Here is a 12,946-nt window from a genome sequence, read left to right on the forward strand (position 1 = left end):
CGGGAGGACCAGCCCTCCCCACCCCCCCGGGAGCCGGAGCTGGAGCCGCTGTGGGAGGGACAGTTCCCTTCCTGCCTGCCCTCCATCCATCCACCCTGTGGATCAATTTCCTTTTTAGGGACAGACCTCTCCTCCCCCACAGGGTAATCAGAGCCAGGATCTCTGCCGCCCACACCCCAGACCTCGCTTTCCCCGACCTCTCCTAGGCTGTGGTTAGCAAACAACTGGATCCTTCTAGAGCTCGGAGGCCTGGCCCCTTCCTTCTTAGTGGTGGTAAGAAATTCTCTGCATTCCCGAGTCAAGGGGCCAGAGGCCATTCTTGCTCAGCCCAGGGGCAGAGCCTGAGATGCAAAATTAAGTCTGAACCCTGACACCCCTCCCAGGCTCTCCAGCTCCTTTGGCTGCCAGCGTCCACTGGGTGTGCTGTCACACTGCCACTCGAGTCTGTGCAGGGTCACCTGGGGGCTGGCAGGCTGCGGCCTGACCCCTTCAGGCCCCAGGGAGCCCTAGAATGTTAGAGAACAAATTCCTGGAGCTTCCCACCCTGCAGGCTGAGCTCCTGTCTTTAGAGCTGCCTGGAGGAGGGCCCTGCCTGATTCCTGCGGGTCTCCCAGTGAGACCCCGCCCAGCCTGGCACTGAGGAGGTGCCCCAGATGAATTTATTGGTGGGTAAACAAGAGCAGGGCAGGTGAGTGAGACCTGAGGGGTCTGTGAGGGGCTGCACCTGTGTCAACAGTGAGCTTGGGAAGTGCGCCCCGGGTGTCAGGAGCCGCTGCAGGCCAGCCGTGTGGACTTGCATTTCCTCCTCGTAAAACCCTACCATTGGACTATCGTCACATACCCATAGCGCGGATGAGAGGGAGGAAGTCCAGAGAGGGTAAGTAACTTGTCCAAGGGCACACAGCAGGTAAGTGCAGGGGCCAGTCCTGGGACTTCAGAGTCCCCACTTTTAAGCAGTAGGCACATTGCCTCAGGGGAGAGAGGAGAAGGAAAGGTCTGGAAGGGGAGCAAGATAAACAAGCTCTACCTCCCAAGGCTGTGAGGCCTCTGGTTGGTGGGTCTGGGGTGGGGGCCCAAGGAGACAGGAGGCTGGAGAGGTCCGGCAGGGGACTCAGAGTTTTCACACTCACATGTCCCATCTATTGGGTTTCCAGGTAGGGTGCCCTTTGGAGAAACAGTTTGCTGCTGATACATACATTGAAAAAACGCAGAAAAAAGAAAAGGAAAAACCACAGGATCAGCCGACCTCTAAAGCCCTCCTAGCAGTAAGGTTTGATGATGACCCTCCATCTGGGGGCAGATGGAGGGCGACTTGCTCAGGTTACTCCCGAAGTGGTGGGGGCAGGTGGGTGGGCAGCAGATGCGCCGCTCCTGATGCAGACCCTGAGGCCCGCCTACAGCCTCGGAAAACGCAACCCCTGCGCACCTGGAGTGTTGCTGGGTCTATAGGACAGTGACCGTCTATGGAGCGCTTGCTAGTACCTCACCTCAGTGACTCATCCCCGAGATTCACAGGGAGCCCTTTGCAGATGGCTCCTGGGAAAATGATGAGGACGAGCTCTTACATCTGGACCACTCTTTACAACTTGCAAAATGCTCCCGTGTACCGAATCCCACCCGAGCCTCACACAAGCCCAGAAGCCGCAGGTTTTATTATCCTGTTTAAAGACGAAGAAACCACTGCTAAAGAAGACCGTAAGCAGTTTGGGAGTCAGAAAGGAAGCAGAGGTTGGAGCCATGTGATTTGAAGATGGTGGGTGGGGCTATCAGCCAAGGAGTGTGTACAGCTTCTGGAAGCCAGAAAAGGCAAGGAAACGGATTCTTACCTGGAGAGAAAGAATACAACCCTGCTGACACCTTGATATTAGCCCCATAAGAGTCATTTTGGACTTATGACCTCCAGAATTAATTGTAAGATAATACATTCGTCTTATTTTAAGCCGCTAAGCATGTGGTAATTTGTTACAGGAGTCATAGACGATTCATCCAAAACCCAGGGGTGCTCAGAGGATGCAGTGGTAGGTACGGGACTCAAATGCAGTCCTTCTGTCCGCAGGAACTGTGCTCAGGCTCCCAACCACCACGTTGACCCAACAGCCGACCAGAGTCAGGAGTTGAAGGCATCAATGCCATTGTCCTTAAGGAGAAGAAATGACCCTGGTGGTGAGCCTAGGGGAATTCTGCTGTTTTTAAATGTCAGAAATGTTATGGGAAAGAGGAATGTTTTTGGCTGGGCACAGCAGAGAGTTTCCATATTTTGAACCAACCCTAACTGATGAGCACTGGATGCCTGGAGCTCTGTGCTGAGCAGGATCCTGAGGCCAAGCCCAGGCTCCCAGGGAAATTGCTCTGTGCTTGACTGGCAATGTCTGCCTTGGCCTTGCCAGGGCTGAGCAGCAGCGTATGCTGATCTGGATTGGATGAGTTGCCTGGAGCTGGCCCTGAGTTTGATTCATCTTTTTATGCCCAGGGCCCAGCAGTGTGCCTAAAACAGAGCAAGCACTCAATAAATATTTGAGGGAAGGAGGGAAAGAGGTCAGAAAGGAGAGAGAAAGTAGGGAGAGAAATTTATTTTCAGGGAGGCCAGGTCTAGGGCCAATAGGTAGAATCCCTGGCTGGAAAGCTTCTGATTTGCCTCCCCAGCATCTCTTACCTTCTTGTTCTGATCACAGCAATCCTTTCCTTTGGAGATCCACCCCTCCCCCTCATTCCATTTGGTTATGGCAGGACTGCCAATCACAAGGTCCTGGGGCAGGCCTGTGACTAAACCCGGCAACCCAACTTTAGTTCCCAGAATCTGAACCTTGATGAGAGGCACTCGGGAGAGAGACTGGAGAGGTGGTCCCCAAACTCAGCCACGGAAGAGGAAGTGGTACAGTCCACTTCTGTGGGACTCCTGAGATGGAGCTCAGACACTCCTAACCTTAAAGTCATCTCTTTCAGAACCAACAGCCAAAGGTACAGAAACCACCGGGAAGAGAAGCATCCTGGGGAGGTTCAGGCAGCTGATCCTCCCTGCATTCCAGCAGCCAGGCTGGTTGTGTGCCAGTAAACACTGCCACCCCCATTTTTTTTCTGCTCAGTTATTCAGAGTTCGTTTCTGTGGCTTGAAACCGAAGAACCCCAATCAATATTATAGTCTCTCTAGAAGGAGGAGCCAGCCAGTAATCAGAACTGTTCAACTTTGGAGAAGCTCTCTAGTCGGGTGGGACTTGAGAGAAGAGGGTATAGCGGACTGAATGTTTGTGACTCCTCAAATTCCTATGTTGAAGCCCTAATGGGATTGGAGGTGGGGCCTTTGGGAGGGACACCCCCATGATGAGATTAGTGCCCTTCAAAGAAGAGGGAGAGAGCTAACCTTCTCTCTCTCCACTTTGCGAGGATACAACAACAAGAAGACAGCTGTCTGTGAACGAGGAAGAGGGCCTTCACCGAGAACCTGCCCATGCAGCCACCCTGATCTTGGACGTCCAGTCTCCAGATCTGCGAGGAATAAATGTCTGCTGTTTAAGCCCCCCAGCCTGTGGTGTACTGGTATCACGGGTGGCGCTGACTATGACACAGGGACTGGGGGTCCATTTGGTGGGAATGTCATTGCATCAGTTGGGAAATGGGAGGGAGGGTCGAGAGCCCCCTAGGCAGTGAGCCATGGGTTAGATTCCCTCCCTTCTGGCTGTGGCCTTTAGGCAAGTCGCTTCCCTCTCTGAGCCTCCGTGTCTGTGAAATGAGGCGATGAACACGTTCATCTCACAGGGTCTCTGTGAGGATAACTGGGAGATGCACTCAGCACAGCTGAGGCTTCTCCCCTCTCCAGCGTGTACACCACGTGGAGTCTCACCAGATAAATATCCCTTCTTCCGTGCAGCACAATTAGCGCCTGCCTGCCATGTGCCAGCACGGCACTGAGAGTGTTACCTGCATCCCTTCATTTACTCTTCAAAGTGGTAACGACTAACCTCAGTCCACAGATGAGGGCTCTGAGCACAGGGGGGTTAAATCTGCTTTCCTCAAGGCCACCCAGCAGGCCAGCAGGGGGCTGGGCTCCAACCCACGTACTTTTCATTGAGAGCCCCAGATTTTATCCAGGACTCGCCCTGCCTCTCCTGGGGAGAGGCTCCAATCCCTCCCCTCTGTCAGATCCCCCGATTGCAGACACAGGGTCTCAAACCCACAGAAGGGTCTCAAAGCCCCAAGAAGCTGTGAGTCCCATTGGAGACAAGACACCTACATGGAAAAGGTAAGTGAACTGAGAAGGCAAAGCCTGTGACGAGGGCCAGGAAGACTCAGGGAGAGCCCCTCTGCCTGGATTTCAGGCCATATCCAGTGTCTCCAGAAAAAAAGAACTAGAAGCCACCACCCTAATCCTGAGGCCCCCAGGGAAGCAGCAAGGTCCTGGGTAAAACAGGTTCCCACAGGCTTTATCCTCCCCCGTGACTCCTCCAGGTGGCTCAGGCTCCAGTGTGGCGGGGGAGAGGAGGGAGAGGGGTCTCCTCTTACCTTGGGGTGAGAGAGGGCTCCCCCGCCCCCACACACACAAGAGGAAAGGGCAGAGGCAGCTCAGGCTCAGAGCTGAATGGGTTACAGGACTCACCTGGTCCCGCCCCCTCATTCTGCAGCCCAGAGCGGGCAGTGTCTCCAGCAGGGTCCACAGAAAGAGGGTGGCCAAGTGCAGCCAGCACACAGGTCCCTCAGGTTGGGGTTCTAGCGAGCACACAACCCGGCTTCTCCCAGACAGGACATTTCTCCAAGCCCCTCCCCCTTCCCGCCAAGATGGAACAATGAAAAGAAAGAGCACTGGATTAGGAGCCAGGGGCCTGAGTCTCCAGACTCACTCTGAGACTAACTCCCACATAACCTTGGATGAGTTCCCTCCCCTCTCTGGGCTTCCATTTCCACATTGATCAGACCAGAGAGTTGGGCTCCATTTCCAAGGTCCCCTCTAGCTCCAGTGTGCTGAGAGCCAAGGATGATGAGTTTCAGTCGCTTCCAGCCCAGCTTTCCCCCATCTCTCCAGAGCCCTCAGAGATCCCAGCTGGAAGAGGAATTTTTTTTTTTAATTGAAGTATAGTTGAGGTACAATATTATATGTTATAGGTGTACAGTATAGTGATGTACAATTTTTAAAGGTTATACTCTGTTTATAATTATTATAAAATATTGGCTATATTCCCTGTGTTGTGCAATATAGCCTTTGTAGCTTATTTTTTTTTTTTTTTTTTTTTTTTTTTTGTGGTATGCGGGCCTCCCTCTGCCGTGGCCTCTCCCGTTGCGGAGCACAGGCTCCGGACGCGCAGGCCCAGCGGCCACGGCTCACGGGCCCGGCCGCTCCGCGGCACGCGGGATCCTCCCGGACCGGGGCGCGAACCCGGTTCCCCTGCATCGGCAGGCGGACGCGCGACCACCGCGCCACCAGGGAAGCCCCCTTTGTAGCTTATTTTGTACCTAACAGTTTGTATCTCTTAATCCCCGACCCCATCTCACCCCTCCCCGCCCCCCTCTCCCCACTGGTAACCACTAGTTTGTTCTCTATATCTGTGAGTCTGCTTCTTTTCTGTTATATTCACTAGTTTGTTGTATTTTTTTTAGATTTCACATATGGGTGATATCATACAGTATTGGTCTTTCCCTGTCTGACTTATTTCACTTAGCATAATGCCCTCCAAGTCTACCCATGTTGCTGCAAATGGAAAGATTTCATTTCTTTTTACAGCTGAGTAGTATTCCATCGCATATATATACCACAACTTCTTTATCCATTCATCTGCTGCTGGACGCTTAGGTTGCTCCCATTTCTTGGCAATTGTAAATACAGCTGCTATGAACATATTGGGGTGCAGGTATCTTTTTGAGTTCGTGTTTTTGGTTTTTTTGGATATATACCCAGGAATAGAATTGCTGGGTCATACGGTAGTTCTACGTCTGGCTTTTTGAGAAACCTCCACACGGTTTTCCACGGTGGCTCACCAATTTACATTCCCACCGACAGTGTACGAGGGCAGGTGGAAGAGGAATTTAGACAGAGGCTTGGATGCGTGGAGGGACTGTGGCCCCTACAGTCACCTTCTGCTAAGCCAAAGTGCCAGCATGTGGGTGGTTGGCACAGGCAAGAGCACAGGGGAGAGCTGGCCCCCGGTGATGGCACAGAGGTCAAAGCCAGCTGTGGCCTCAACGACCCACTTCTCCTTCTCTTACCCCAGCATTCCAGGACCCATGGCATTCAAAGCCAGCCTGGCAAGGGAATTGGATACCAAGTAGGGACTTCTCAGAGCAAAGGTCGGGGGGCTGGGGGGCTGGGGAGGGGGAGAGCAGGGTGAAATGTCCCGAGGCTGCTCTCCTCTGCTCTTGTTTGGATCTCAGACCCACCTGGAGCTCCATCTGGGAGCACCCTGCCGCCATGGGGTCCTGGTGATGGGGGATGGGCACACAGATACGGAGGAGGCTGGGGGACCTGCCCCACCCTCTTAGGCTGCTTTACTAGTTAAAGTATCTGTGAAGCGAAGGGCCACCGCTCAGGATCCTAAAAGTTAGAATTCTTTATGAATCAGGAGCCTCACAGCATAGACCCTTAGGTTTGAGGCTGGAGAAGAACTCTTGGATCAATGTTTTTCAAACTGCAGGTTGTGACCCACTGGTGGATCTTGAAATTAATTTAGTGAGTCACACTCAGACTTTTTTTTTTTTTTGGCTGTGTTGGGTTCTTCGCTGCGGCACGCGTGCTTCCCTAGTTGCAGTGCATGGGCTTCTCGGCATGCGGGCTTCTCTCTAGTTGTGGTGCGCAGGCTCCAGAGCACGTGGGCTCAGTAGTTGAGGTACGTGGGCTTAGTTGCTCCGCGGCATGTGGGATCTTCCCCGACCGGGGATCGAACCCGTGTCCCCTGCATTGGAAGGCGGATTCTTAACCAATGGACCACCAGCGAAGTCCCCGCACTCGGAATTTAATAATAATAATGATCACACCGATAACAAAATAGAAGAGAAAATATCAGCGTAAGAGTAAACTGTCTCATGAGACTCTTGTTTCAGTTTTGGGTGTTGTGCCAGGTTGTGATGTAATGTACATCTTACTCCTGGTCACAGTCAAGAAGCCTTGAAAAGCCACTGCCTTAGGTTCCAAGTCTAACCCTTTGCTCATCAGCAGGAGAAAGTGAGCTGGCATGAAAGGCCCTTCCCATCTGGCCCCAACCTACCTGCCTCAGCTCCTGGCTCACCCAGTAGAGCTCATGTTCGGGACACAGCCCACTGGGGACCCCACCCCAGCAGCCGCATTCATTCACACCTCTTTGCCTCCTTCAAATTCCCCTTTCTCTCAGCCTGACGCCCAATCCTGCCTTCACCCAAGGAGGCCCCGTTCACAGTTCACATGACACTCCACCGGGCAGGATAACCCCTTCATTGTTGGCAGCCCCATGATTTGCCCCAGCACAGCACTCACCCTCTGTAAATCAACTGGTCCATGTTGGGGAAGGGGAGCGGAGCGGGGGTGGGGGGGGGCGGGGAGAGCTTAGCACACTCTGATTTAATGAATGAATGAAATGTTTCCTTTAAAATAAGTGAGGGTATATTGACTGAAGGTTGAATTGCTCTGGGTCTGGGGGTCCTGGTGCAAAGGTTTACTGCTTTTAATAGTCATCCAATAATTGCTGTGCACCTACTAAGCACCATGCACCCTACAAGCTACTGGGGACACTAGACCAACCAGAGTAAGGCGACTTTCCTTGAGGAATTCATGGTCCAATGTGAGAGAGACAGGCATGTCAATCACCGTCCCAGTGTGATAACGGCCCCAGTAAAGACACATGCAAAGGGACCCCATGGAGCTGATGACTAGGTACCAGCATCTAAGAGGATGACAAGAGCCACCAGGGAAAGGACTAAAGCAGGTCAGCGGGGGATGGGGGTCTTCCAGACAAAAGGCAAAAACTCTCCAGCTACTCTGTAGGTTCTTTATAGCACCTGACATTTTAAAATAGTTTTTTAAACACTGATTTATTTAACTCCCCCACTAGAGTACGCTCCAGGAGAGGGGGTTTGGCCGCTGCCTTGCTGTGCTGCCCACCACTGCTGAGCACCGTTTCTGGTGCTGCATCCTAGCGAGTTAAATATTTGCTGAATGAACATTCAGGAAACTGCAAATGGTTCCGGTTGACCTGAGAGGAAGTGCTAGGAAAAGGGGCTGAGGGGTCTGTGGGCCCCAGACCACGGGAAGGCGGCCCTGCTAAGGGCTGGGTCTTTTTCCGGCAGGCACAAGGGAGCCCCGTGGAGGGGTTTATAACGGAGACAAGTAGTAAGATTCAGGGTTTAGAAAATTCCTCTGGGGACTTCCATGGTGGTCCAGTGGTTAAGAGTCCGTGCTCCCATTGCAGGGGCCCCTGGCCGGGAGCTAGATCCCGCATGCATGCCGCAACTAAGAGCCCTCACGCCGCAGCTGAAAAAGAGCCCGCAGGCTGCAACGAAGACCCGGCACTGCCAAATAAATAAATAAATACTAAAAAAAAAAAAAAAAAAGAAAATTCCTCTGGCCCCAGTGTGTGGAATGGGTTCCTGGGACCCAGGTGGGCAGGCAAGAAAGCGAATGGAGAAATAACCCAGGCGGGGTGACTTGAGTCTAGAGGCAGCTGAGTGCGGCGCTCTGGCGCGGAGGAATTTGCATGCTGCAGAAGTGCACAGCCAAGGCCAAGGCCAATCTGGGCTCCCTGGGGGGATCAGGGGCTCACGCCTCCCCTCCTCCCCGCCACACATGAGCAGGAGAAGGCCTCCTCCACTCCGCCAGGCTCAGCACAGCGGCGGGCGCTCCAGGTCAAACCTCAGGCAGTTAGCACGCTCAGTTTTGCCTCTGCACTCTTTATACGTTCATCTTATTTTTCTCTTTTAAAGAGCTCATATTTTAACACATGCATGTATTTTTTTAAATTAATTAATTAATTATTATTATTTTTTGGCTGCGTTGGGTCTTCGTTGCTGCACACGGGCTTTCTCTAGCTGCGGCGAGCGGAGCGCGAGCTACTCTTCCCTGCGGTGCGCGGGCTTCTCATTGCGGTGGCTTCTCTTACTGCAGAGCACGGGCTCTAGGTGCGCGGGCTCAGTAGTTGTGGCCCGCGGGCTCTAGAGCGCAGGCTCAGTAGTTGTGGCGCAGGGGCTTAGTTGCTCCGTGGCATGTGGGATCTTCCCGGACCAGGGCTCGAACCCGTGTCCCCTGCATTGGCAGGCGGACTCTCAACCACTGCGCCACCAGGGAAGACCACATGCATGTATTTTAAAAGTGAACATTAGATGAACGTATGAAGGATTATTGTACTATTATTCTCTATGCCCCTGTATGTGTGAACATTTTCATACTAAAAACATTAAGCAAATATGTCACCACCATGTATATATGGAAAGCCAAGTGCCATAGTCATTCTAAACTCTCGATGGAAACTTTTAAATCATCACACACACACACACACACACACACACATACACACACACAGGTCATGTGTTTAAATTTACCTATAGCTCCTATCTCTTGCCCAAGGCTCCCAGTCTGAGACCTGTCTTTCCTTTGCTAAAAAGAGAGAGATTGCTAAAGTGTTAGAGAAATCTGGCAAAAGACACTCTCCTTGACGCTAACCAGGATTTACTGCAACGTGAAAAAGAAGCACCTCGTTGTTTTTAAAAACTGCACCCATGCTCCCTAACACTGGCAAACAAGTCCAAGGGCTAAGGCTGAACTCAGAGTCACAGACACCAGGGGTTCGGGTTACCTGCGACCCTCGGGGACGCGAAGCCAGTAAGCAATGTAGCTATATTCGAACCCGAGTCGTGTGGTTCTTGAGTGTTGGCTTTTACCGAGCCATACCATGCAAATTGGCGGAGGCCACTGACTTTTTAAAAGTTCAGTTCCATGCCAGGCACTCAGCAGGCGCCAGGGGGGCTGGGCCGTCCTTGAAAGGAGGCTGATTTCCTCCCACCCCACACGGGCTTTCAGGTAGCCCGGCACTACCCCTTCCCCAACTTTCTGCCTCAACCACTCCAGCCCGCTCGCTCCGCGGGTCCAAGGCTCCGGCGAGCGGGACGGAGCCGGTGCAGGTGCTCGGGACCCGGGCCTGGGCCGGGGGTCGTGCGCGCCCCAAAGGGAGCAGGCGCCCCAGGGCAGCCGCCCCCGGCGGCAAGGCGAGGCGAGGCGGGGCGACGCTTCCCGGCAGGAAGGCGCTGAGGGGCGCGGCCTTGGAAGGTTGCCCCCGGCGGGCGGGCTGCAACGAGACGCCGGCAGACGAACGCAGGTGACGACAGCTCCTTCAACGGGGCGCTCGGCCCGTGCTCACCTTATATGGGCAGGCGCGGCGCGGGCGGGGCGGGGCCGGCGCGGGCGAGGCGGGGCGTCCTACCGTGCGGGCCACGCCCCTAAGCCAAAAGAACCTCTGCGGGAAACTGTTCTGCAAGGGTGGGCCCATGCAGTGATGCCCCCTGGTGCCCAGAGTCCCTTTCGGGACTCCCCCCGCGCCCGTCTCCATGCTGAGACCCGCGCTGGCCCCGTCTCACACGGGCTGAACTTGACTGACTCCCTTTGTGATTTGTGGGCGGACTTCTTCACCTCAACGCGGTCGCAGGTCCTTACTGGGGTACCTGGGGGGCGACGGGGGTAGCTTTAGTGACCGCATCTTGGAGCACTCACTCACCGGGTCTTAGAGTCAGATGATGCGCCTTCCCGGTTGGGTCTGTCCCAAGTGGATGCCTTTCCTAACTCGCACTAAGGAAGTCTCTGTAACCCCAGGCTCAGCCTAGGGCCTGGCTAAACATTAGCCATTGATCCATCGGAAGTGTTTGGTTGACTGAGCCCTTCTTGGTGGGACAAGCCTCCAAACCTAAGAGGAAGTGTCCAGCATCAGTCAGCCCGCTGGTTACCTGACCTCCTGTCTTCTCCCTCCACATCCTCCTCACGGCCCAGATCATTTTACCACCCTAATCTGTCCAATTGCTCTTCTGGGACCTCCACTCCTTACAGCCCTTCACAGACTCTCAGGTGCCCACAGGCTGTGTTGAAACGGGAGCAAAATATACCACCCCAAAATACACCTCTTTGGTATATGAAACATGAGAGAAGCTCTGAAAACTGAGTGTAAGTTACCTTTTTGGAAGAAAAATTTACATTTATAAGGGAAATCTCTGTTTGTAAGGGTGTCTCCCTCTCTGTACCAGGGAGAGTAGGATGGCTCTTAATCTCTAGAAACTCTTATCCAAGGAGAAGGTAAGGACTTAAATCTGCATAACAACCTTACCCGCCTTGGTCACCTCCCATAACTGACTCTCAGCCCCAACATTTTTTTTTTTAATTTAGTGAGTTTACATCAAAAAATTAGGTAGTCATTTTACATTAAAGGAATAAAAATCTAAAAAAAAACCAAACAAATACAGAGAGTAAGGGGATTTTAACCAAGTTTACATTTCTTTTTGCTATGGTTTTTAACAATTCATCTCATCATATTGCAACGTGCAAATGTATTTGCAGCACCCATTACCATCATGAAACTAAATTTAAGGAAGTACATTGTTACTAATGGCCCTCAGAGGAAACTGATTTACCTTCTATTAAAAACTCTACAGTGTATAAGCATTAGGTAATAATGTGATTTAACCACCATTTTTCACAAGAACCATCACCAAAGTTTTCTGGAAATGAGCCCACAAAAGAATTAAATATTTAAAAGGTGAAATGTTCCTTATTTTAACTTTAGCAAGATCTTTCTTTTTCATTGTTAAGAAACACTTTAAGAGTTTTAAAGCAAAAGCTGTTAAGAGTAGAGTCCAGATAGCTAAAACTGTAATCCTGAGCTCAAGCTTACACATACGTCTTTTGTCAACAGTTCTCAATAAAATATTCTCTCTCCCCAGCCCCTTGCCCCTAATCTTGAACCTTTTCTTACAAAACTTTGGTCAAGAGTAGGAATATATCCAGGCAGATGTATATGCCATACAACAGCAAGGATGGTAAAGCCCAACAAATGAGTTTGAGTTTTAGAAATAGAAAGCAATTAAAATGTACTCAGTTACATTAAGAAAAGCTTTCACTGGGTAATACTGAAACAGTCACAAAGGTTAAGAAAATACTGATATCAAAGTGCAAATGATTACAGTGTTAAAATAGACAAAAACTACTATACAAGAGCCTCTTTTAAAATGAAAAATAAAGGACACAACACACACAGGAGTAAGGACTGTTTTCCTGTTCTACTCAAGAATTTTAGTCTTTATATTCATAGGGTTGGTTATGTTGACATCTAGTAGAGTTTCTTGTGACATCTGACGAAGTCTCATTCCAATTTCAGATGGCGGCTCTTCTCTAAGGAACCTCTTGGTTTCGGTCACATCTTGGTCACTGTACAATTTCAAAGTAGTGCAGTATCGCCATGACGTGCTGAGGCGTGAAGACATATCCCATGTATAGTGCCATCCCCACATGGAAACCGGCATGGAATTGAACACAGTCTGCTCCCAGGGCTCCAGCATGTACAGTGCCATGACCAGCAGCTACTGGTAGTAGATCCAGGACATCTGCTTCCAGGCCCGCACCAGCGCCATCCCTGCCACACACCTCCCGTGTTGCAGCCAATCGTCAGTCTGTCCAGCCAGAAGAGTTACTCAGTTTCCTGGGAATCTCCCACATATACAGAAGGTATACATGTTACTAAACTTTTGTTTGTTTTTCTCCTGTATGTCAATGCATTTCCTTGGAGGCATCATGCTGTTCCATGCTTCCCTCCAAGAAAACCCTTCCTTTGCACACACTCAGACATATGCTCATCCTTCAAAAAGGTAGCTCTTTTTTTTTTTTTTTTTTTTTTTTTTTGCGGTACGCGGGCCTCTCACTGTTGTGGCCTCTCCCGTTGCGGAGCACAGGCTCCGGACGCGCAGGCTCAGCGGCCATGGCTCACGGGCCCAGCCGCTCCGCGGCATGTGGGATCCTCCC

General features: G+C 51.7%; 1 long non-coding RNA gene and 1 pseudogene across 2 annotated transcripts; one reads left to right on the forward strand and one right to left on the reverse strand.

Annotated features, from left to right (window-relative positions):
• Positions 1-217: 217 nt before the first annotated feature.
• Positions 218-3,225, forward strand: LOC112065906 (uncharacterized). 2 transcript variants are annotated; one of them, XR_003678243.2, is made up of 4 exons: positions 218-273; positions 737-877; positions 1,155-1,911; positions 2,057-3,225. It is a non-coding gene; the product is annotated as an uncharacterized lncRNA (long non-coding RNA). The 2 variants fall into 2 exon arrangements; XR_002892304.3 differs by having other exon boundaries at positions 1,155-3,225.
• An 8,609-nt stretch (positions 3,226-11,834) lies between these two features.
• LOC102981462 (serine palmitoyltransferase small subunit A-like) lies at positions 11,835-12,616 on the reverse strand (annotated as a pseudogene).
• Positions 12,617-12,946: the final 330 nt, after the last annotated feature.

The sequence above is a fragment of the Physeter macrocephalus genome, unplaced genomic scaffold, assembly GCF_002837175.3.
Source record: "Physeter macrocephalus isolate SW-GA unplaced genomic scaffold, ASM283717v5 random_110, whole genome shotgun sequence".
Taxonomy (NCBI): domain Eukaryota; kingdom Metazoa; phylum Chordata; class Mammalia; order Artiodactyla; family Physeteridae; genus Physeter; species Physeter macrocephalus.